This window comes from Malaclemys terrapin, chromosome 2 (genome assembly GCF_027887155.1).
Source record: "Malaclemys terrapin pileata isolate rMalTer1 chromosome 2, rMalTer1.hap1, whole genome shotgun sequence".
Taxonomy (NCBI): Eukaryota; Metazoa; Chordata; order Testudines; family Emydidae; genus Malaclemys; species Malaclemys terrapin.
In genome coordinates this window covers 278031772-278056201 of record NC_071506.1, presented here as the reverse complement: position 1 = coordinate 278056201, position 24430 = coordinate 278031772, and the positions used below count along the sequence as shown (strand labels likewise).

Below are 24430 nucleotides of genomic sequence, written 5' to 3'. Positions count from 1 at the left end.
AGAATGTCTGTTGAGTCAGTGTGATGTCCTGGGAACCATAGGCGCTGAGTCCGTGGGTGCTCCAGCCCTGGAAAACCCATGGGGAAAAAATGGTGGGTGCTTAGCACCCACTGGTAGCCCCCCTATCAGCACCTCCCCCTGCCACCAGCACCTCCTGTCCATGGGCTTGCCCCGCTGATCAGCACCTCTCCCTCCATCCCTGCGTCTCCCGCCCACCGCGAACAGTTGTTTTGCAGCATGCAGGAGGCTGGGAGGGAGGAGAGAGGATGCGGCGTGCTCAGGGGAGGGGGCGGAACTGGGCTGGAAGAGGCAGGGTGGGGCTGGGGCTTTGGGGGAAGGAATGGAGTGTGGGCAGGGCCTGGGGTGGAGCCAGGGGTTGAGTACCCCTCAGCATTTTGAAAAGTCGGTGCCTGTGCTGGGAACAGCTACAAGCATGGTTCAGGGCACTTTTTGTTCAGACTATCACCAGGTTCAATCATCACTGGGATTCATGGTCTGTTACCATCCAATTTTTAAGTTCTCAGCCATTTAGACATTATGAATTGCATTTGTGAGACAGCAAGGCATGTATCTATGCCATGTCAAGAGTCCTACCCTGTTGTGAGATCAGAGGTAACTCAACCAATCACCACTCAGCCTCTACAACTAATTTGCATGCAGCAGTTTCATTGGTTGTATGAGGCAGATGGTGCATTACTTGGCCTGACTGCCACACCTTTCAGCTACTAGTAAAAAGTAACATCGTGTACTGCTCCCAACTCATGGGATCCACTTTCATTCAAGGTCCAATAACTCTCAGTGCCATAAGAAAGAAGTTCCATGAAAACAGCCAGTATATAAAGGTACACAATGAAACAGCATGAAACCAATCATGCTGGGGAGTATGGACACAATAGTTCAATAGAAAAGGTAATATAGAGATCTGCCCACAGGTGTGGGCGTAAGGGAATACTGCAGTCTAGTTCCGGCTCTCTGTGGTAGCGGGCAGGCCACTCAACTTGTCTGGCTCAATTTCCTGACCTGTAATCTAGGGATAATAATAATTACTTACCCTACCTCAGAAGGCGGTGAGGATTAATTACTTAATGTTCCTGTTGCGATATATTTATCTTCACATAGTCAATGCCAACTGTAGCAGGAATCAGTTTACAGCGCTCATGCATTCACTGGAGACTATCCCTTCGCAATGTACTTTGCCAAAACCATTTTCTTAAAAATAACTTTTTTTAAAAATACAACACCCTCCTAACGATTTGGGTTCTGGCCCAAAACTACTGTTCTCTTTAGGGCTTTAAAAAAAAAAAAAAACGGTGTTAGAGCTATCTAAATCACATACCTCAGCCGGCATGACAGATTTAATATAGCAGCAATAACTCCCTCTCAGCACATCTCAATCTGTTTGAAATTGAACAGATGAAGCAAAGCAGCTAAAGATTCATTACTGGTATTATTTATATTCTTGGCACCGGTGCATATCCCTTGGTGTGCATGGTGCTGTACAGATAAGGAAGAAAACAAAGTCCCCACACGTCCGTCCGTCCCCCCAATCTTACAGTGTGAAATGAGACAAAGTAAAAACAAGGGTTGTGTTACGTCAGCAGACACAGAACATCTAGGTGTAGGTAGCACTAGTTATATTAAGACATTGGCTCTCAACCTTTCCAGACGACTGTACCCCTTGCAGGAGTCGGATTTGTCTTGCGTACCCCCAAGTTTCACCGCACTTAAAAACTAGTTGCTTACAAAATCAGACATCAAAATACAAAAGTGTCACAGCGCACTAGTACTGAACAATTGCTGACTTTCTCATTTTTACCATGTAATTATCAAATAAATCAATTGGAATGTAAATATTGTACTTACAGTTCAGTGGATAGAATATGGAGCAGTATAAACAAGTCCTTGTCTGTATAAAACTTTAGTTTGTTCTGACTTCACTAGTGCTTTTTATGTAGCCTGTTGTAAAACTAGGCAACTATCTAAATGAGTTGATGTACCCCCTGGAAGACCTCTGCGTACCCCCATGGGTATGCATACCCCTGGTTGAGAAACACTGTATTAAGGTATAATACTCACAGAGGGGGAGTGATTCCCTGCCTACCTCATGGCTGCCCAGAAGCAACTGCTTGTACTCTTTCAATGTCTGAGGGTGCCCAGGAACTGCACCCAAATGGGCTGGTATGCAGCAGTATTGTGTTGTGGCTTGGCTGCCAACTTGGCTAACACCAAGCATTGAACTGGGGCCCTCCAGAGCTAACAGCTTGAGCTAAAGAACCAGCCTCTCTCGTGGGGGCTAACAGAGGGGCACCGAAGTGGACACATAACACACACTGGCCAGTGGATTACATACTTCTCTGCACAGAGGGAGCTCACCACTAGCACCTGAGGCACACAATAGTTCAAAGCTGAGGCGAGCCCCCACTGTGTGGGGTCTGCCATTGTGTCCGATGCCAGGAGTGGCCTTGGGGACCTCCAGAGAAAAGTACCCGGGTCCTTCCAGTTTGAGGTAAAGAATCAAGTCCCCTGGCTGTGACAGACCCACCTCTTCTGTGGATCGAGGCTACCTCACACACGAACCAGTGGGTTACAAGAGCAGAACTGCACTTCTCCTCAGATGCCTTTTTCATCCTCCAGAATCCCAGCTTTCGTTGTCTTTGAGAAGTCAGCCTCTGTCTGTTAGGGTTGTGAAAAAAATCTCGAACACGTGAACCAAGTGTAACTGGGGCAACAATGTCAGCCTGAGTGTGCAGACAGCCTGAAACTAGAGCTCTGAGAGGAGTCAACTGCCCCATTCGTCTCAGTGGGTGCTAACTCACATGGCAATGGGGACACTTAAAATGCCACCAGTGTTAATTATTTCGCTGCTGAAAGGAGAGGAAGTATCATAGTATGAAGATCTATGCAATCTACTCAGACTGACAGCTCATTTTGACACCATGAGTGTCCAGTCAAGAAGGACCGAAGCCCAATGATTCGAGCAGGGCATCTGAGTCCCTATCAAGGGGGAGCCAAAGCCCAGGAACCAAGCAGAGCATCTGAGCCCTACGGAGGGAAAGCCCAGCCTGAGGTGCACAGCAGAGCATCCACAATCATATTTTGAACAACTACACAACCAGCCTAAGAACAACATCTAATTTGGTCATGTCAAATGGGCAGAGCTATGTTTTTTCTTAGCAATTCCACCCCTGCACAACAAGGTCACTGAAAAATCGGGTTTTAAAAGGGTGTGTGTACAAACAGAGGTAGGTAGATGGGGCGTTACATTAAAGTACCCCAAGCTGGGTTGCTTTAGTATTGTCTAGATGCACATTTATTTAATCGCTTGCAGTTGCACTATAGAGTGATCTGCGTCTGGTGAATGTGAGGTAAGTAGGGTTGGTGGAAAGCTAGCCAAAAGAAGTTGAGTTTTCAGAGCTTGTCTCTCAGACTTTCACCAACAGAAGTTGGTCCAATAAAAGCTATTACCTCACCCATCTTGTTTCTCTACTATCCTGGGACTGACATGGCTCCCAAAACACTTGAGTTTTCACAGGAAGGAGGAGAGCCAGGTTGCTCTGGACTGAAACTGTAGTGTGAAAAAGTCACAAGGTTATGAGCGGTAGAAGGAGCTGAAGGGCCAGATTCTCAGCGGGTGTAATTGACGTAGCCCCATTGTATGGATCTTGACTTACACCGGCTGGGGATCTGGCCCAAAGAGATTAATGAGGCAGAATGAATTAGCAAAATGTTGTTCATGTTAGTTCACTCCACACTGAAAGGGTCACTGATATTTTGACTACACTTACCCCAGAAAACCCCAAACAGGGATCAGAGACCCATCATGCCTGGCACAAACAAATACCACCTCCACAGTTTCTGCCCCAGAGAGCTCACAATCTCAGATTTAGACAATACAGAACAAGTGAATAAACAGACAAGGGAGCAGTGAGGGGAAGTAGGCACGGGGGGGGGGGGGGTGTCCCGGTAGTCACAGGGGAGGTGTCAGCTGTCTTTAGGATTCCTCTATCACAAAGGTTTCTCTGATTTTTTCTGATTTCCCGGACAGACATCAGTCTCTGCCAGTGTTAACAGCAAGCTCTGGGCTCTCTTAGCAGACTAGAGGGGGAACTTTCTCCTCTTGACTGAAGGCAAGATGGCCTAGTCTGGCGTTTTTTCAATTGCTTTAAAGCTCATTGTCTTTGTGAACTCCATCCACTTAGTTGGCAGCTGGCCTGCTGCTAGTCAGCCTCTGAGCCAGCCCGCATTTCCTCCAGCCATGCTGCACCGCTTCTAGGACTCTAGCGAGTACGCGCAGCAGAGTCCAATGGTTATAATTAGAGCTTGGCAGCTGCCCATTCAGATTACCAGGAGGAAGGGAAATCTAGAGCACCCATCCAAATGAAGCGCAGAGATTGCATCCTGAAGCCTAAAACGAGGAGCAACATAGATCTCCGGGGTTTTCCCTTGGAATGCACTGTGCAGGTGTTGACCAGCACAGGCAGCATTTCTAGGAAGGCGTGGTCTGCTCTGCACCGTATGTGTGCTCTTGGGATAGCTTTGTCTTCATTTTAAAGTGAATATGCAAAGCACATAGGTGCTAGGAAGTAGGAGTTCTGGGGGTGCTGCTGCACCCCCTGGTTTGGAGTGGTTTTCATCACCTACAGGGTTTCCAGTTTGGTTCAATAGCTCTCAGCACCCCCACTATACAAATTGTTCCAGCACCCCTGGCAAAGCATCCATTCCCCTTTTTCCGGCTTCCCCAGTGCTTTTATTTCCCTTGCATGGTTTAAAACTTTCCTGTAAGTCTACTGTGCACTTCGATCAGGGGATGCCATTGTCTTTGACTGTGGGATTTCCCCATCACTCCCGGTGACATGACAAATCACAGCTGGAGTGTCAGGTCTTTGAGGCAGAGTGCAGGTCGCTAGTCGCAGTGCTCGCGTGGAAGGATTGGAGAGGGTATGTTTTCAGTGCACAGTCAATTTTCTTCTGATTACACCCCCGCCATCCGCAGCGATACTCGCCTGAAATGTCACATTTTCAGTGATGGGTTTAAAATCTACTTGAGCAACAGCATGGGACAGATTCTCCCCTCACAGCGGTGTAAATCAGGAGGAAAATCAGACCATAATAAGCTGCTAACTCCAAAGATTAAAGTGTGTCCCCGTCCTACACTGTGTCTCTAAAGATGGGGCTGTGGGGCCAGAAGCAAAACAGAAAGACTGTGGCTATGTCTAGTTCAAAAAGGAACTAGATAAGTTCCTGGAGGATAGGTCCATCAATGGCTATTAGCCAGGATGGTGTCCCTAACCTCTGTTTGCCAGAAGCTGTGAACGTGTGACAGGGGATGGATCACTTGATGATTCCCTGTTCTGTTCATTCCCTTTGGGGCACCTGGCATTGGCTACTGTTTAGAAGACAGGATACTGGGCTAGATGGACCTTTGGTCTGACCCAGTATGGCCGTTCTTATGTCCTCACTGACAGAAAAGGGGAGTTGTCACTGGGTGGGGTGACTGATGCACCTTCGCAATCCTGATTTAGAAACATAGTGGAGACAAGGCCCTGTAGTCTTACTGCCAGGTAAAGTAGCTGAGGTCAACCAATTGAATTAGTTTTAAGATGGAGCTTGATGAATGGGGTAATATGCTGGAGTTCCCTGTAATAGTAAGGAACTGGACTCAGTGGGCTAGGAGGTCCTACCTCCCTATGTCACCACAGGTGGGTGGGTAGGTATAGTGCTGCTGATTCTGCCTAGTTACTTTGGGGTAGACACTACAAGTGCCTTGTCTCCACTTTGGATTTCACAGTGAGCTGAAACAACAAGGAGCACTTGTGGCACCTTAGAGACTAACACATTTATTTGGGTATAAGCTTTCGTGGACTAAAACCCACTTCATCAGATGCACGGAGTGGAAAATACCGTAGACAGGTATATATACACAGTACAGTGAGCTGAGTATCCCGCATTCATTATCTTGCTATAAAAAACCCACCTTTGAGTGACTGAAGACAGCCTCCGCAGCGCCAAGTGCAATGGATATTCTCTGTTAATACCCCCTTGTAAGGCTATTGACAGTCTCTCTATTTGCCTAGCTGTGGGTAGCTTGTGTTTGCTAGTCAAACTTGGTATTCAAAATTCCTCCTGCCCCCTCTTGCAACCAGGAAATGACAACAACTCTGCTTCCTTCTCACTTATATCTTCACTTGGGCATGAAGAGTACAAGAGGGAATGAAAAGACCAGATATGACAATTCAAAGATGCGCTGTAAATACCTGTTGTAACATTATAGGGATTTGCGATTTGGTGCTGTAGCAGATGGTCTTGCTGCTTATTATCTGATTTTCCATGAATTCGATCTTGCTGTAATGTTGCGTGTCTGCTGCGATGCAGTTCGTTTTAGATGCTGAATATAGCACTAGTAGTCTGTGTCTCTCTGCCGGATTTATTTCTTAGGCCTAGCTCCTGCCTACAGGCTATGCTTGTGTAAGCAAATAAAACGTGATTATTACATGATACCCAAACATTACACCTATTGATAGATTTAAGTTGTCTGATATGAATAAAGTCTATGCACACACCAATAAAAATAGTCTCAGGGAATAAATAAAAATGGACAATTTGTTCTCTTGAATGAATACTATATACTGATAATTCATCTACTGTGAACTTCATTTTTATTTAGTCAACTTTATTTGTCCAAGTCACTGTTTTCTTTCTTAAAAGAAAACAAATTTTGAGTTGCATTAAAAAGAAATACCAGACTGAGGACTCTATTAGACAGGGAAATCCCCTACTAATCTGTGGATAGATTCATGATAGACAGTGCCAGATTTACCTACACTTATAGGGACTGATTCACCACTGTCTTACTTCAGTTTTAAGTTGATATAACACCATTGCAATAATTGTTTGTCACTTTCAATAGCAGTGGCACTCTATCAGAACTAGTCTGCTTTTCCAAGGAATTTTATTGTGTTCTTCTGCAATACACCAGCCATAGCTGAATGCACCAGTGGAAGGGTTAACAAAGGAATGGGCATAGCATTACATTGATTGTCATGAATCACAACCATCTTCTGAAGACTTGGCACACACATTGTGTGTGTCTACGAAAAGGTTTTTAAAAACGTGTGTGTTATGGCAGCTCTTAAGAAATAGCAGTCTTCAAAAGTAACTCTTTCCAGTGACAGAGATTTAATATATTACCGAAGATGACATAATGCATGTCTAGATAGGGGAAGTACCATGGGACCAAGCTGTTAATGATTATGAATCAAAATAATAGCACTGAACAGATGAAAAGGTTGAGGAGTTTTTCCCACATGCTGGCTCCACAATGACGTCCTCTGCAGAATCTGGTGACCAGGAACAAAAATCATTTTGTCCTCCTGTAAATTTACCCGGCACTCAGGCATTTCTCAAGAGCAAAGAAATTGGGTATCGCTGCTGTGTTCCACCTCAGAGGTGGCTGCATTTCAGTGCTGACGACTGACTTCCTGTATATGTACAGGGCCACATACTCATCTGGCATAAATTGGCACAGCTTCATTGCCCATAGGGTTATGCTGATTTACATTAGCTAATTATGTAGACAGTCACCATACACACAAATTTATCCCTACCTCTGCATTTCACAATGTGTCCTGTTTTCTGTGTCTGTCTTTTAGACTGCAAACTCTTCAGGGCAGGGACTATCTTTATATTTGTAGATTGCACAGCCTCAAGCACAACAATAAAATGGCAGGTACCATCCTCCCACCCTTCAGTAGCTGCAGTGGAATGGTCCATTGCTACAGAACTTTTTACAGTACACAAGGATGAAATCTGTGTCCCCGTTCATACAGTTAGGGTGAAGAATGTCCAACAAGTTGAACTATCTGCTTGGCAGGTGAATGACCTCCGAATGCTTTGTCCTGTAACCCCGAGCGCCTTCACATGTTCTGGTGCTGTAGCTCCTTGTCTGGACATTCCCAGCCAGCCTACAAGCATTCATTGAGCATCTGTGTATGTTGAGCAGCCCTGATTTGGCAACAATGACTTCAGCAGCCTGCTTGTTATACCACAGTCGCACTCTGGTCTTCACCTGCCTTGGTTAGTACTAACTAAGTGACCCCAACATACCCCCAGTCCTGCAATCCCTCAAAGCCGTCTGCCCTGAAACGTCTAGCCCTCTCCTGGAACATTCAGAGGAACAGTAGGGTCTGTTTCTCCTTTAAAGAAATGTAAGAGCAGCAACTTCTTGCTTTAACTGGAGCTAACAATCACCTCAATTCAAACACAGCCCTGGGTTGGTTTAGATTAAAAGTAAACCATGTTTATTAGCCACAAGAGATAGGCTTTAAGTGAGTTCAAGTGCAAGGGATAAAAACAAAATGATTAGAAGGAAATAAAAGTAAAATGTGCTTTCTAGTGGCTAAGACTTAACTCAAGTTACAGAGAGAGTTTGTTCAAGGTAGATTTCTTACCAATCTTTCTCCTTTCCAGCCATTGCTGATGTTTTTATTCTCAGGCTCTTCCACGGAAGTGCAAGGTACTGGTTTCCCTTGTTTTTCTAGCTGAAAGATTTTTGCCTAAGTAGATTTTTCATTTACATTCAATTCCCAGAGACTTTAGCCCTCTTGGTTGAAGAACCCATCTTTCTCAGCTTGCAAGAATGCTGGGCCCTTGTCCTTGTCCAGTGATAGATGCCAAGGTGACTTCTTCTCTTTCCTTATATCTCTCCAAACTCACTGTTGTGTCCTCAGACTCAGGACGTTCTTTCCTTCCTGTTGACTTCCCATCCCCTGCTGATTCTGATGTAAATAGGGCTTCCATTGTCTTTGATACACCTTGTTCCATTGCCTCCCCTCCTGTCTGGGAGAAAACTTGTCTCTCCTTTTGCTTGGTCACAGACTTTGAAGCATAATATCAGTGAGTATCCATAATTCCTCCCATAATATGAATATCTATATTTCACAATGATATTAATCACCCCTGTGGCAGTAGCTTTCATAAAAGACCTAACTTAATATACTTTTATAATACCGTAATATTGCATACAATCTGTTGGTTCAATTGCTTACCATTTGGCTTTCAGACCCCTGCAAGTGGCTATCTCCCATGCTTGCTAGGTTGAAGGCTTTGTTTACCTTTCTATGTAAATGTGCCTTCGTTGTCTCTGCCTGATGAACAGCCTGGTCAGACAAACAAATGCACATTCCTTTATCGAAGGCAGACTGGGCTTGTGCATTGCTTGCCAAACACATTTTAAGAACATTATTCTAGCACAAATTCCTAACTCTGTACATACCTCACACAAAACTATTAATGATTAGTGAGATATTAGTTTTCCAGTGATATCTTACATGACATCTTTTAGATACAGATTAGGACAAGAGGGTGTTAGGTGTAGTGAGTATGTCAGGCCTGACAAGAGTTGCTGACACAGGGTAAAAAGCAACAGAGAGTCCTGTGGCACCTTTAAGACTAACCGACGTATTGGAGCATAAGCTTTCGTGGGTGAATGCCCACTTCGTCAGATGCATGTAATGGAAATTACACAGGGTAGTGACCCACCAGCGGGTCTCTGTATCACACAGAGAAATGTAGAACAGAATCAAGCCTCCTTAGGTACGTTGAGAAGAAGCTCAGTTTTAAGTGAGTCTGGCTAGCTCAGTTGGTAGAGTATCACATTTTTAATCTGAGGGTCCAGGGTTCAAGTCCCTAGTCAGGTAATAAACTACTCACCAAGATCTTAAAAATCTGTCTTTCTGGAGTCCTCTTTAATGTTACTTTGGTGGGAGGGATAGCTCAGTGGTTTGAGCATTGGCCTGCTAAACCCAGGGTTGTGAGTTCAATCCTTGAGTGGGGCCATTTAAGGATCTGGGGCAAAAATGTGTCTGGGGATGGGTCCCCCTTTGAGCAGGGGGTTGGACTAGATGACCTCCTGAGGTCCCTTCCAACCTTGATATTCTAAGGCATCACACTTTGGGTCACAGGTAATGACAGTGGCCACTGGACACTTTATGGAAAGATCTGTAATGATGCCTCAGAAATTTTTGCTACCATCAGTCTTTCAGCTCATCAGCACTCAAAAGAGCAGATAATGTTAACAGGATGAGTTGGCAAGCATCAATGTGTTTTGCACATAAAAGTGATACATTGGCTGGAGGTGTTGGGCTAGATGACTTAATGGAGCTTTTCCATCTTTAATGCTTATGGTTTTCCAAAGGTGGTTTCAAAGGCAGCATTGCAATATCTCATCCCCTTTGGGTAGGTGAGTGGGTTGTATGCTCTCTGCAATGAGTCATCCTCATCTTGTTTAACTGCAAAGTACATTTTTTTGTTTATTTACGAGTTCCAGATCTGTCTGTCTGATGATGCATGCAGCCCATAAACTTCAGTGCACCGGCTCTCCGTACTTTCCAGTAAAGGCCTGCCAAGTGGAGGGATGTGAAAGGAGATAACTCTACAGGGTGTCAGGTATGCAAAGAGATTTTGCGGATTACAACTGTCCAGAGATCTGTGTTACCCATGTTATCCCATGCAGATGGAACCAAGCTTCTACCCTTCCAGCATTACAAAGGGTCGGACAGATTAGTATATCCTCAGTCCCAAATGAAAGCCACAGAACAGACCAGCTTAGAGGAGAGAAAATGATATTAATCTACACAGACTTTGAAGTTAAAAAAAATAATTCATTGTAAATCAAAGCTTACTTTTTGGGCCATAGTCACTTAAGGCCCCATTTCAGGGAGGCATTTAAGCCTATTTCAACTTTAGCATCTGCTCAGGGTCTATTGAAGTCAATGAGGAAAAAGCATGTATTTATAGGTAAGTTCTTTCCTGCACAACAATTGATTTAAACATGTGCTTTGGTGCATTCCTGATTGGAGCTCAAAGATGGCCCAAGTAATAATAATATAGTATATGGAGATATACCTATCTCATAGAACTGGAAGGGACAATTATAGGCAACTATAATTACATCTCCATGCACCATTAAGGCCGCAGGTAGGCTTCAGCTCAAGAGAAGGCAGGTGGTGTTACCACTGTTCCCCTCCCTCAGCATTCCTTCACCTCTCTTTAGAGCTACAGCTACAACAGAGCCAGTTCAGTCAATACGTTCAAGCACAGAGCTTCAGGAAGCCGCTAGGTTATGGGCAATTCCCTAGGGCGACCTTTAGCTCTTCACCCTTCAGTGCATATGGGGTGGAGCACAAGCTGCTCAATGCTCACTGGGAGTGACAACAACTTGAGCACCCATCCACTGCCAACACAATCGCCTCTCAACCGTAGGACCCTCCGCTAGGGTGTAGGCCAGCAGAACCCCCAGCAGGGTGAACCTAGCCGCGAGGCTTCGCTCAGCAAGGAAATTCAATTGCTCCTGAAGAACTGCTTTGCTTTACCAGTGCGGTTCTGTGTGTGTGTGTCTGTCTGTCTGTGTGTGCATGCACGCACACAACTGGGCTCCATTGGCTTTCCAAAGGTGACACCACAAAATGTGCAACACACTACGTAAGAGCATAAGAACAGCCATACTGGGTCAGAACAAAGATCCATCTAGCCCAGTATCCTGTCTTCCGACAGTGGCCAATGCCAGGTGCCCCAGAGGGAATGAACAGAACAGGCAATCATCAAGTGATCCATCCCCTGTCGCCCATTCCCAGCTTCTGGCAAACAGAGGCTACGGACACCCTCCCTGCCCTCAACAAGCCCTGATCCCTTTTGTGTGGCAGCAGGCTGTGACTCTCCTTTCATAATTCACTTAACAATAGGGCCCTGTGTTAAAAGTCAATATTTGCTTACACATTAATGATTGTGGTGCCACATACAGAAGCCCTTTTAAAGGCGATGCTCTTTTCAGTTGCAACAAAACAAGCATGTGCTGCAATTTGCATAATAGCACTGTTTAATTAGACACGCTGTGCCCATTAGAACGTTGCTTCCTTACACACTTCCTGGATCACCGCTGGGCATGCGGTGCCTTTGCAGAGTCCTTCTCAAGACTACTAAGTATATAGAGTCTCAAGTATTCCAGGACATAACCTGAATGGCGTTCTAATGACCCCGTGGGGCTGGGGAGTCAATAAGCATATTGCGCTCTTCCCACTCTACCAATAGCTGGTATGGTGTTGGGCGCACTACGCGCATAGAACTGCTGCCTTTCAGATGAGATGTAAAAGGTCCCAAGCGATGGAACGTTATCTCACACCTTCTCATATGTCGCTGTAATGTGCAGCACATCTTAAAAGAGAGATAGTCTAGTGCCTACTGTCGCCGTTGCAGGGGTAACTGCACCTGTATTCCTCCTCCGTGGTCCCTTGAGGGCACCCAGTCAAGGTTTCAGGTTCCCAGCCACCATCTCTCTTGGGTGGAGACTTTCATCTCTCTCTCTCCTGACCAGGGCTTTTAAGTCTGCACAACTCCTGCCATACACTGATATTCCCAGCAAGCCAGTCAGCCTATAAGCCAGCCCCAACGTGGTGCTTTCTCCCCAAGGACAATGGCAGTATTTTCACCAGTGATCACACAGCTCTTCCAAAGCAAAGTACATTTATTCTCAAGGCAAAAGCATTACAGTGAAAACATATACAAAACAATAAAGAGATGTAAACATACCAGAAATCACCCATCAGTCTTATAAAAAGCAACAGAGGGTCCTGTAGCACCTTTAAGACTAACAGAAGTATTGGCGCATAAGCTTTCATGGGTGAATGCCCACTTCATCAGACGCAAGTAATGGAAATTTCCAGAGGCAGGTATAAATCAGTATGGAGATAACGAGGTTAGTTCAATCGGGGAAGGTGAGGTGCTCTGCTAGCAGTTGAGGTGTGAACACCAAGGGAGGAGAAGCTGCTTCTGTAGTTGGCTAGCCATTCACAGTCTTTGCTTAATCCTGAGCTGATGGTGTCAAATTTGCAAATGAACTGGAGCTCAGCAGTTTCTCTTTGGAGTCTGGTCCTGAAGTCTTTTTGCTATAAGATGGCTACCTTTAGCAGTGCAAAAACACTGAAGAACCTATCTAAAGACTATTTATAGATGCGAATCCATGAAATGATAGTACTCCAGAAATTTGTGATTAATCTCCATGTTTGTCTCTTAATAGTGTTTGGCTGCTATGACCACCCCTCACAATATTAGTATTAGCATTTGTGTGTGCAGATGCCATGGTGATATCTAAACAGATAGACAAAGAGGTGGCTAGATAACAATATCAGTATCAGGAAAACATTGTCCTGTGTGAATGGGATAAGTCCAATGGAAAGCCCAAGGTTCATACACACCCAGACTTCGAGAATCCAGACCCAAACTTCACAGCAAGACCCTTTTCTCCACAATGGGCTGAACCAAAATCCCAGCTCCTGAATCAGGGTCCAGCTTTGATCAGGATCTGAACAAATCACGGTCCCACCTCTACAGAGAAACATCGGGGCGTCTATAACACACACATGACAGTATCAATACCATCAATGCGCCGTGGTATCAACACTATGGAAACAACGCAATAGCAATGCCACAAATAGCAATATTACACATTGTATCATCAGTAAGCACAGACAGTCAGAAGCAACAAGAACTGGAGCTACACAGAGCCATTTGCCATCTCGGTGCTTGGAAAATTAGGAGACACGGCTGATCAAATTCATCTCCGATGTCACTCCAGTGAAGTCACGGGAACGGCATGAGGGGTTAACTAGCCACAAGTCTTCAACCGGGTCTTTATAAAACTAGGGCTAGAGCCTCAGCTGGTGTAAATCAGCAAACTCCACTGACATCAAGCTGCTGGCTCAGAATCTAGCCCAGAGACTTTAGTTCCAATAAGCAGTGAAATCGCTGAAGGGCAAAAGAATGTTTGAGTAAAAAGGACCAGGCTCATCTGGGGAGGAGGGTTGAGGCGTCATTGCTGCCCTTTGTCAGGACAGCTGGGCAACTGGCTGTGGCTGGACCAGGAGCAGGGGCGAGAGCAGCCACAGGCTGGAGTAGGAGCAGGAGCAGTGTATCTGAACTACTGGGTATCTGGGAGTATTCCCAACAAGGTAACAACAGTGAGCAGACTGGAGTGGTTGCTTTCATTAGGCGCCTCTATCCCTGCTTTGGGGTCGCCTGGTTAGACCCTTGCTTGTGGATTGGCTGGACCCTTAGGACTCACAGGGAATTACCTCTGATGACTCATCAGGCTCAGAACATGCACCCCACCCTTCATACAAAAAAACCCAGCACCCAAAGTTGATCCAGGGCTGACACTGACCCTGTGCAGAGGGGCCAGTGCCATTTTGAGAACCTAAGTTATGTTAAGCTCTACTCTGAGGACCTTAGTGATATTTAAAGGGAGTGCAGAGGAATGGCCAGACTGGATCAGACCCATGGTCTATCTAGTCCCATATTGTGTCTCCAGCATTGGCTACCAGCAGATGCTTGGAAGGTGCAAGAAACCCCACAGCAGGCAGTTATGGGATAAGCGGCTGTTTCTCCACAGTGCCCCCTTGGGGTGTGAGAGGGTCCTCATTCACTCAGCCTCTCATCATGGAGATCCAGGCAGTTAGCAGCACAGGCGCTGACTTTTGTTTTTGCTGGTGGTTGCTCCTCTCTGCACCCCCAACCTCAGGGGGGGAGAGGCTGAATAGGGACAGGGCCTCAGGGCAGAGCGGTGGGCAGGGCCTCAGAGGAAAGAGGCTGAGTGGGGGCCAGGCCTTGGGGTGGAGTGGTGGGCAGGGTCTTGGGGGAAGAGGCTGAGCAGGGACAGGGCCTTGGGGGGGAGAGCAGGCAGAGTGGTGGGGGGGCAGGGCAGGGCAATGGTCCAGGTGCAGGGGCTCAAAAAGATTAATCCAGCCTGCAGGTGCTGAGCATTGCCAAATTATTTTTCAGTGAGTGCTTGTGCCCAAAAAAAACAAACAGTTCCAAACATGCTGCAGGCCTCCTTTGGGGATGTCCTGGCAAGCCGCAGTGTGTGGTTGGTACACCCCTTCACACAGCTCTGTCACCCCTTCCTGTCCGGTGTGGGGTTTGTACACCCCTTCACACAGCTCTGTCACCCCTTCCTGTCCAGTGTGGGGTTTGTACACCCCTTCACACAGCTCTGTCACCACTACCTGTCCAGTGTGGGGTTTGTAGACCCCTTCAGACAGCTCTGTCACCCCTTCCTGTCCAGTGTGGGATTTGTACAACTCATCATATTACTTATGAGGAAAATTTCTTCCTAATCCCCAATAATTGGAAGTGGTTTTGTGCCCTGAAGCAAAAATATTTATATCCCTTCCAGTGTTGCCTAATCTGTTGATTGTGTATTGATTATATTGATCACTTAAGAATCCCCAATTAGCATGCGGTGGTTTGGCGGGGGCTAGTCCCAAGATTAGGCCTAGAGTTATTAGAAGAGCTATTAATTTGGGAGCCCTGATGTTCAGGGGTGCAACACTCACACTTAGAAAAACCTTCTGAGTTTGCAATAGCTTTATTAACACAATTAGTAAAAGCACTAATGCCCAGCATCAGTACAATTGTATACTCAGTCCATGCTTGTGGAGACCTCAAAATGATGAGACAGGCAATCAGCCATGAAGGGCCTATCCTATCTCTGGCATGCCAAAACATCCCAATGGCCTAGGCCATGGTCAGCCTTGTTATAGGGATTGATGGCCACCAGGAATATTCATAAGGGTGTCCAGTCTCCTCTAGCCATAGCTAAACTTTCCCACCCTAATAGTGTTGAGGTGTTCTTCTCCTATAGGTTATGGGGGAGGGATAGCTCAGTGGTTTGAGCATTAGCCTCCTAAACCCAGGGTTATGAGCTCCATCCTTGAGGGGGCCATTTAGGGACTTGGGGTAAAAATCTGTCTGGGGATTGGTCCTGCTTTAAGCACAGGGTTGGATTAGATGACCTTCTGAAGTCCCTTCCAATCCTGATAGTCTATGATTCTAGTATATGAATTAGCTTAAACTTACTAGCATAGACATTTGCTGGTTACTATGGCAATCTTGCATTTGAACACCCTCTGATGGTCCTATCCTAAAATACCCAAACTAACTGACATTCAACCATCATTCTGAGGTTATTTGTCAGAAGTTTTATCATCCTTGTTTATCATAGCATTATGTGTTGTGCTATCTTGTGACTTAAGGTCACTTCTGATTAATTTACCTATGCTAAGGCTTATAGGCCTCATATTGTTATGCTAAATTCTAAGTTCATTTCTTACAGGCTTGAGCCTGTAGGTCTCTTGCATTGCTGCCTTATGCCTATATCTTATCTCTATACTTATAGATTACACCAGAACTCCTGGTCTTGTTAATCCTTGGTATTAACTCTGAATGTTATTGTTAACTTTATAAGTGTCCAATCTTTAGAGAATCTGCCCTGGGCGGACACAAAAATTTAGATCCGCATCTGATCTGCATCCGTGATAATTTAACTTGTATCCGACCTGCAATTGGTATTCCACCTTTTATATATATCTGCATCCGCATCCACCCCAGAACCCCATCTCACTGTTAGTCTGCGCAGATACAAAAATTTGGATCTGCATCTGATCTGCAAAGATGGTAAACAATATAATTGCATCCACAGAAGCAGATATCTGTGAATATAAAGCGGATATCCACAGATTTGCAGGGCTCTAAACTCTTGACCTCCATTATATCTTGTGACAATGAGTTCCACAGGCTAATGGTTTAGAAAAATATGATTTCCTTTTATCAGTTTTAAACTCAATACCACTCATAGGTATTAAGGGCAGAAGGGATCATCAAATCATCCAGTCTGACCTCTTGTATAACACAGGGTATAAAATTTCATCCAGTTACTCCTATACAGAGCCCAATAATTTGTGTTGGACTAAAGCATTTCTTTCAGAAAGGCATCCAGTCACAACTTGAAGACTTCCTGAGCTGGAGAGTCCACCACTTCCTTTGGTGGTTTGTTCCAATGGCTAATACCCCTCACCTTTTGATTTATTTCTAATTTGAATTTTTCTGGCTTTAATTTCAAGTCACTGATTCTTGTTTTGCCTTTCACTGCTAGATTAAAGTACACTTTAGTACCCAGTACTTTTCCCCTGTGAAGGCACTTATACACCATAATCAACTCACCAATCGATAAACTAAACAGATTGAACTCTTAAATCTCTCACTGTCAGGCATTTTCTCCAGTCCTTGAATCATTTTTGTGGCTCTTCTCTGCAGCCTCTGCAGTTTTTCAACCTCCTTGGTAAAATGTGGACACCTGGACGCAGTATTCTTGTACAAGTCTCACCAATGCTATATATAGTACTTTGGTTTCATTAAATGTCTCCTCATTCCTATATTATGAGAATGAGTCAATAAACATGCCCTTTCTAGTTGTATGAGCCTTCTTTTAAGAAAAGAACATTTTGATTTGCAGGGGGCATTTTAAGAGGTTCAGCAGACGATGCATGTTGACGGGCCCTGGAAGGGAAAGTTGATGGCCAAAGAGTGAGAGGCAGAAAAAGAAGCTCTTGGAGGACAACGCGGTATCCCAGGTGGATCAAAAGGACTATTCATCCACAAAGAGATTAAGAGAGGACCATACAGAATGGGCTACCACAGTTGCAAACCTCTAGTAATGGAGAAGCCATATAAGAAGAAGATGAGCTTTTCAACATCTTATGGCACTGTATGTGCTTTGCTTGAGATTGCAGGAAATTTTTCATTTTGTGTTTCCCTTGACTACAATGTATCAAAAGACTTTTTGATTTTGAAGGAGCAACTTGTTTGAAAGAAGATTAATTCTGCTTAACTTAGGTTTTCAGGTTTTATTTGAGAGAGATTAATTTGAACTACTTATGTCCACTGATGAGTTAGTTCTACATGAATTGTATTAATGGGGTAAAATGGTCGTCCCTGTAGACAGCTTCATATAGACCCCTGCTCAATGAGCCAAAACAAACCAACACGTTGTTAGGCTGCATAAAGGATGGGGCAGACAATAATGCTGAAAATATTATAATGCCATTATACATATCAAGAGGGAACATTATGTACAGTTCTGGTCACCTCCGTCTGCAAAAAGCTACAGCAGAAAGAGAAGGGTTCCGGGACGGTTGCTCAAACTAATGAGCATCAATGAGAGACTTTCAAAAGAGGAAATATCAAAAAGACTGGGACATTTGAGTTTAGAGAGGAGATGACTGTGAAGGGACGTGATAGTAGAATACAAAATAATGAATGGTATAAGGTAAATCAGGGATGCTCCTATCTGTCTATATCTCATAGTACCACCACAAGGACACTCCAATAAAATTGAAAGGTGACTCATTTTAAGCTGATAAAAGGAAGCACTTTTTAATTACATACTCCACAACTAACCTGTGGAACTCATTGTCACAAGCTAATGCTAAAGCCAAGAGCATGATTTAAAAAAAAGGGTTAGACATTTATGAGTGACATTTTCAAAACATCTAAATGACTTAGGAGCACAAGTCCCATTGAAAGTCTGTGGGTAATAAGAACATTCACAGTTACATTAAGTAGAATAAAAATAAGTATAAGAGATAAATAACACTCATGCCTCAAGACATCAACCAACCACTAAGGGACAGTAAGAAACTTCCTTTACAGATTATGCCACCTTCTTCTGAAGTATGTGGTACTAGCCACTGTTGCATCCAGAATATCTATGTATGGTGCTTATGTGGCCCCATGGCCTTTGTAGCTAAGCACCTCACAATTTTAATGTATTTATCCTCATGGTACCCTGGTCAGGTTAAGAAGTGCTATTGTCTTCATTTTACCAATAGGAGATCGGACACAGCAAGTGACTTGCCTAAGATCACATAGATAATTTGTAGAGGAGCAGGGACTTGAACCTGGTTTCCGAGCTAGGACTCTACCCACCCTTCCTGCATATTGGACTAGACAGAGCACTGATCTGACTCTGCCTGTGAATTCCTGCATTCCTAGTTCATTTAGCTCTGTTGTTGATCTACTCATAACAGCTGCTATTTCTCCTTGACTGGTATGTCAGGTATGCTACTGTATCTCATAGTGACATGCCATATCCTGCAAGGTCCTGAGCACTTGCAACTCCCATTACCTCAGGACTTTAAATTTGGCTTGAGGTGTTTAATGGATGGAGACAAACAATCCTACGGCCTTCACAGTGTGTATTATTGATTTGTTAAGCTAAAATAAATACAGCTGGAATGTGAAAACCAATTCAGACAGCCCAATGTTGCCTGTATCTATCTTTGGTGTGGTTTCAAAGCAAACCCTTAAATCACTGACGGATTCTTGTTTCACGGGTTGTCCTGACATATTGCAAGGGTGAGAGAAGAAATAAAGAACGCATATAAATATAGAACCAAAATTGATACATGACTTGGAATCTGGGGCCTGATTCACCGCTACACTATTGAAGTTTGACACTGGTGTAAATCCACTGATTGCAATGAAATTATCAGCTATAGAAGTCCTGGGAATTCAAATACCATCAAAAACAGATTTAAAAATACAGGTAGACATCAATAACTTCTTTGAGAGAACAACTACTTCTGCCCTGGCCCAGTTTCAGGATGTAACTCATAGAAAACCACAGTCTGATGGGTTTGGGTGCAGCCCTTTTCTCTTAACTGTCCTTCAATAACTGCATAGGAATTTTATAAAAAGTGATCAAAACCAGATCTTTTTGTTCTTTTTAGGCAATGAATTTGCTTCCAGCAGCACGAATAATCATCCATGATGGAGCCTGTGTTAGATCTCTGTCTGCACTGCAACACAGGGAAATGTAAATGAAATCCGCCCGTTTAGATGTCTTTAATGTGAAGCTGCCACCTGGGATTGTACTGAGAGTCTTTTGACCAAATTCAGCAAGGGGATAGGGTACACCACTAAAGACATAACAGGGAGCACAGAATCTGCTCTTCATTTAAATGCCTCCTACATGCTCATTACTTGTGTGATACTCATAAAGAGTCAGTCAATCATTTCAGTGCCTAGAATTGCATTCTTAATGATGAATCTCCCTAATTAATCCCTTCTCTGAGCTTTGCAGTGAGCCCTGTGCCGTGTCTGTCTTGTTTAAGTTGTACGTGCTGCCTCAGGATCAAGGCCATCTTCATTCTGGGGGAAAATTTCAAAAGCACCTAAGGGCCACAGGAGCACAAATGCTACTAGAAATCAATGGGGCTCGTGCTCCCAAATCCCAGGGTTGGAGCACCCACAGAGAAAAATTAGTGGGTGTTTAGCACCCACCAGCAGCAAAGCTCCCCTTCCTCCTCCCACTCCTGCCCGCTGCTGGCCCCCGCCGATCAATTCCTCCTCCTTCCTCCCAGTGCCTCCTGCACGCCATGGAGGCTATATGTCTTGGAGGGCTAACCCAGACCAAGCACTGGGGATCTTTTGCTTATTCTTAATAATCCTTGCTCCTCACAGTCCAAGCAGCATAAAGATAGAGTTTCTTCTTGTCAGGGATTTTTATTCCCTTCCCCCAGAGTTCAAGCTGATGGGACGAGTCCACATGCATGTCCCCAATTCATGGGGGGTGGTGGTGGTGGTGAGACCAATCAACAAAGTCTTTTTTTCTCTGATGTTCCACAATGGTTTGACTGGTGTCTATGGGCCTTTTGCTGGGCAGGAGAGAAGGCCTCCTGTAGCAAACCAGTATTTCGCAGTTGGTAATGCTTCTCTGCTGACTGGTGATTTATAGTTACGGAGCAACCACTTGAATATTACCTTATACCATGGGACACAGCTATTGCAAGGGACACTATTGCCGGCAGCAACTTACAAGCGTTTCATACAGTCTAAACACGTTTTTATAACCCTAATACCTATTTTAAACAATCCTGACACACAGGGGAGGCAGACTGGTTTCCAGCTGTGCATTTGTCAGTGTTTAGTGAGACGTAGGGGCCTTGGCATGAGCTGGTCTGCCAACATCCCAGTTATTATAAGACAGTATAGAGTGAAACTATGCATATGTTTGGGGAGCACCAGAAAGTGGTTCAGAGGAGAAGAGCCAAGGAATCACGGAGGATGCAGTGGAGTGATTGGAAGGGCCAAAGGAGGCATGGGAAACTTGAAGACCGATTATTGATTTGTTTACAGCAGCACCCACAATGTCCGAGGTGTTTCCCAGCCATTTGAGGGGGGAGTGGTACCAGCTCCACGAGGCTCACAGTATAAGGACAGACAGAGGTGAGGAGAAAGAGAACAACAGAGGGCTTCTATAAACCCCCCTATCTCAATTCACTATGAGCCGCATAGCGAAGTGGGTCTTTGAGACAGGGTGGGAGCGGGGCCTTGCAGATGAACTGAGGAAGCAGATTGGTGGAGCTAAGGGGGGCGGATGGGTCAACGCAGAGCTCGACAAGGGAGGATAAGTGGGGAGGGGCAGAGTTATGCAGAGCTTTGAGGATGGCGAGCAGCAGGTTACAGGTGATGTGGTGGCAGATGGGGAGCCAGCAGAGGACTGAAATAGGGCGGTGATGTGATCAGACCGACGGGCAAGGAAGATGATTTTAGCAGCTGTGGAAGGAATGCAATGTCTGGTTGTTTGGGTGGCTGGAGCAGAGGATACTGTTGTAATCATGGCAGGGTATAAAGGCCCAGACAAGAGATTTGGCTGTGGGGACAGAAAGACCAATACTGATGGCTTCCCTTCATGGCAGCCTCAGCTGAGAAAACAAGGTGTGAATGGGATATGGAGAATGAACAGCCTTAAACGGACTGTAGCATATGGGAATAGGGTAGTATCCCTTTAAATAATTTGTGAGTCCTCCAGTGGCACTCACTGTGTTCTATGTTTCAGAAGCCACTGGATATCAGCCAGAGAAGCTGTATGTATGTTTCGCTGTATAGTTAGTAAACATGGGTATTTGGGCCATCACTAACTATGTGATTCCTACATATTATGTTTATTATGCCAAGAGCAAAGGGCACCAAGGGTGATGGCCCATTGGCGTTGTTGATCGTTGACCCCAGACCTGATCTTGGAGAGCCTATAGTTTTGGATAAAATAATAATGGAAGTTATTGAAGCCGTCACAGCAAGTAGAAGAACCAAAACAAGCATGAAGTGTTAGCGCCTAGTCATTGTGAGTATTATGTGCTTATGAGATGTGCTTGACCAAAGGTTATAAAATTTAGCAATATGTATCTTGTGATAGTTTAGCAATGTATCTTGTAATAAATAGGGAAACCAGAAATGAATAGATGGTAGCATTTTAGGGGGGTTTGGTAATAAGGCTAATCACATTATGTCTGGAAACTCTTGGGAAAGGGATTGATGCAAACGGTTGGGTTAACTGTCGGAAATGTAATTATGATCAACTGGAACACCACAAATGGACATTTGGAACCCTAAAATTGGCTTCCCGAAATACCAAATATGGACAGGAGGCTGAGACTTGACTTGATCAGATATAGCCCTGGATGTATGTGGGTGGAATGGAAAAAGGTATATAAAGATTGTCAAACCCATCCCTCGCTGGGACACCGGAATGACAACACTGAGCAACCGGGCAGTAAGCCTGGCACGATACCTTCCTTTTGTAGCAATCGTCACTTACTTTTTCTTTCCATCATTGTCTGTAATGGTCTCCATAAGGATGTACAATGTAAGTCTGTAAGTATGAGCAATACAAGAAACCATTTTAGTGTACTTACCTAATTCTTACACTTACGTATATTGATTTTTCTATTATTTCAATTATATTTGTCTGTATTAACTACAACTCATAAAGTTTCTGTGTCGCACGTCACCAATTTTGGCTTCTTAATTAACTCTAAGCAGCCGTCTAACCGAAGAACCTGTCATTTGGGACAAGTGCTATTTTGCACTCTCAAAATTCACCAGGCTACAGCATGGTGGGCACTGAATCGTCCTCTGCCACTTCCCATCCTGTGCCCATCCTGTGCCAGAGGACTTGCTTGCCATTTCATGTACATGAATAACTATGGGATAGATTCCCTTGGAGAGACTGCATCCGAAGAAGTGAGGTTTTTACTCACGAAAGCTTATGCCCAAATAAATCTGTTAGTCTTTAAGGTGCCACCAGACTCCTTGTTGTTTTTGGCACAAAGCAAACTCCCAACTCCAACCACCTTGAACTCAAGCAAGGTTTTTACCTGCAGCTATATTCCTTTTAGAGGAATGGCAGCCTGGTCCAGTGGACGCGTTGCTGGATGAGTTCTATTCTCAGCTCCACCACTATCATGCTGTCTGATCTTGGAGCAGTCACTGCCTCACTCTGTAAAATGGGGATAATAATCTTCACTCACCTTTACAAAACACCCTGAGATCTATAGATGAGAATCAACGTGTGTGAGCTAGTATTATTATTACCGCCTCAGAATGGGACTCTTTCGAGAAGCGCAGTAATATAAGCACTGAGATCTGGCTCTTCCCATCCTTGACTAACCGATTCTGTTTGGCCAGTTACCCACTGGGGAGAAGTTTGAGGATGCTGGACGCACCGAGTCAGGAGATGCTGTTTTACAGAGAAACGACTCCAGAATGCAAGCTAGCCACATGTCTGCAGAGGGGAATGCATTACCAGCAGCAGCAATTCATATTCCATACCCACGACAGATCAGATGTCTCAGCTGAGAGAGCAAGCAACTTAATAACAATTTGGAGGAACAGACATAGCAGCAAACAGAGCCTGGATATCAGAGCGGACTACTGCTAAGAACCATCTGCTTATTATTAGCTCCAGCGAGTTCCCTGATTGCTTGGAACAAAGAGAAATTAAAAGAACACCTAGGAAATATAATTGGAAGAATGATTGCACGGTGAAGCTTTAATAAGGAATTGGCTATCAAGAGAGCTGCGTTGGAGGAGCAAGTCCAGGGCCCCGCTGCTGTTATTTAGCATTTGGAGCACATTACGAGAGCCCCCACCAGGTGGGAGGCACTCTCTGTAAGTGTATTACACAGGCTCTGACCTTCAAATGATGCTCAGTTTTTAATTATTACCATAGTGCCTAGAAGCTCCAGCTGAGATCAGAGCCCCATCCTGCTAGCCACTGTCCAGACACATAGGGTATATCTACACTGCAAATACCAGCGTGTTCTGAACTTGAACTGGAAGCTCAAGTTAAAGCCTTTAGGGCAGGGGTGGGCAAACTATGGTCCGGGGGCCGCATCCGGCCCTCCAGACGTTTTAATCCGGCCCTCAAGCTCCCACCAGGGAGCAGGGTCTGGGGCTTGCCCCACTCTGCGCAGCTCCCAGAAACAGTGGCATGTCCCCCCTCCAGCTCCTACTCATAGGGGCAGCCAAGGGGTTCTGCACACTGCTCCTGCCCCAAGCACTGCCCCCGCAGCTCCCATTGGCTGGGAACCCCAGCCAATGGGAACTGCGGGGGCGGTGCCTGCAGAGAGGGCAGCGTGCCTAGCCGTGTATCTGCATAGGAGCCAGAGGGGGGACATGCCACTGCTTCTGGGAGTTGCTTGAGGTAAGTGCTGCCTGTAGTCTGCCCCCCTCCTACAGCCCAACCACCTGCCCCAGCCCT

General features: G+C 45.0%; 1 long non-coding RNA gene and 1 other non-coding gene across 3 annotated transcripts; both read left to right on the top strand.

Annotated features, from left to right (window-relative positions):
* Positions 1–4025: 4025 nt before the first annotated feature.
* On the top strand, positions 4026–23722 carry LOC128830834 (uncharacterized). 2 transcript variants are annotated; one of them, XR_008443697.1, is made up of 4 exons: positions 4026–10443; positions 17342–17593; positions 19617–22012; positions 23356–23722. It is a non-coding gene; the product is annotated as an uncharacterized LOC128830834 (long non-coding RNA). The 2 variants fall into 2 exon arrangements; XR_008443696.1 differs by lacking the exon at positions 17342–17593.
* On the top strand, positions 9623–9695 carry TRNAK-UUU (transfer RNA lysine (anticodon UUU)). The gene has a single exon. It is a non-coding gene; the product is annotated as a tRNA-Lys (tRNA).
* Positions 23723–24430: the final 708 nt, after the last annotated feature.